Raw genomic sequence first — 1,149 nt, forward strand, 5'->3', positions numbered from 1 at the left:
AAAAAAAAAAAAAAAAAAAAAAAAAAAAAAAAAATTTCATAGCATCAGGCGTGCTGGCTCACACCTGTAACCCCAACACTTTGGGAGGCCTAGGTGGGCAGATCACTTGAGCTCAGGAGTTCAAGACCAGCCTGGGCAACATGGTGAAACCCTGTCTCTACCAAAAATATAAAAACTTTGTGTGCACATCTGTGGTCCCAGCTACTTAGGACACTGAGGAGGGAGAATCACTTCAGTTTGGGGGATAGAGGTTGCAGTAAGCAGAGATTGTGCCACTGAACTCCAGCCTGGGTGACAGAGAAACCCCCATCTCAAAAAAAAAAAAAAAGCCAGAAATGTAAACTGTAGCTGTATGGTATAATTAAATAACAAACTACAACTTTGGTTTTGAAACCTACTCTGGCCAGGCACTGTGGCTCACACCTATAATCCCAGCACTTCGGGAGGCTGAAGTGGGAGGATTGCTTGAGGCCAGGAGTTTGTGATGAGCCTGGACAACATAGTAAGACCTTGTCTCTACAGAAAATGTTTAATTAGCTGGGCATAGTAGCCTGCACCTGTAGTCCCAGCTACTCGGGAGGCTGAGGCAGGAGGATCACTTGATCCCAGGAGTTCGCTGCTGCAGTGAGCTGTGATTGTGCCACTGCACTTAAGCTTGGGTGACAGAGTAAGACCCTGTCTCCAGAAAGAAAGCTGCCCTGACTGTAAGTTGGCATGTGAGGCAAGGCCTTTATTTTACAATATCTCATTCAAATAAGGTATTACTGAATGTGGACTCCAAGTCCTATTGAATGCTTTAACTATAATGAAAGGATTAGTATGATCTTTAGTAGTTTTGAGAAAAGCATTTATACTCAGCAAGAACCAGTTTTTCAAGAGTACAAATTGTAGTTACCTTCAGGAAACAGGGCTAGAAAAGTCAGAATGTGTGTAGTTTTTTGTTTGTTTGTTTGTTTGTTTGTTTTTTAGAATGTGTGTAGTTTCTGTGCCTCCTTAATAAGTACTTGAAGATAACATTAAGGAATTGGTTTATATTAAAGTTTGGAGACCCAGCATCACAATGTTCAGGAAAAAAGAACAAACTGTATATTCATGGTAACTTTTTTTTTTTTTTTTTTGGAGACACAGTCTTGCTCTATCACCCAGGCT

This window comes from Rhinopithecus bieti, unplaced genomic scaffold, assembly GCF_001698545.2.
Source record: "Rhinopithecus bieti isolate Rb0 unplaced genomic scaffold, ASM169854v2 scaffold_2435, whole genome shotgun sequence".
NCBI lineage: Eukaryota > Metazoa > Chordata > Mammalia > Primates > Cercopithecidae > Rhinopithecus > Rhinopithecus bieti.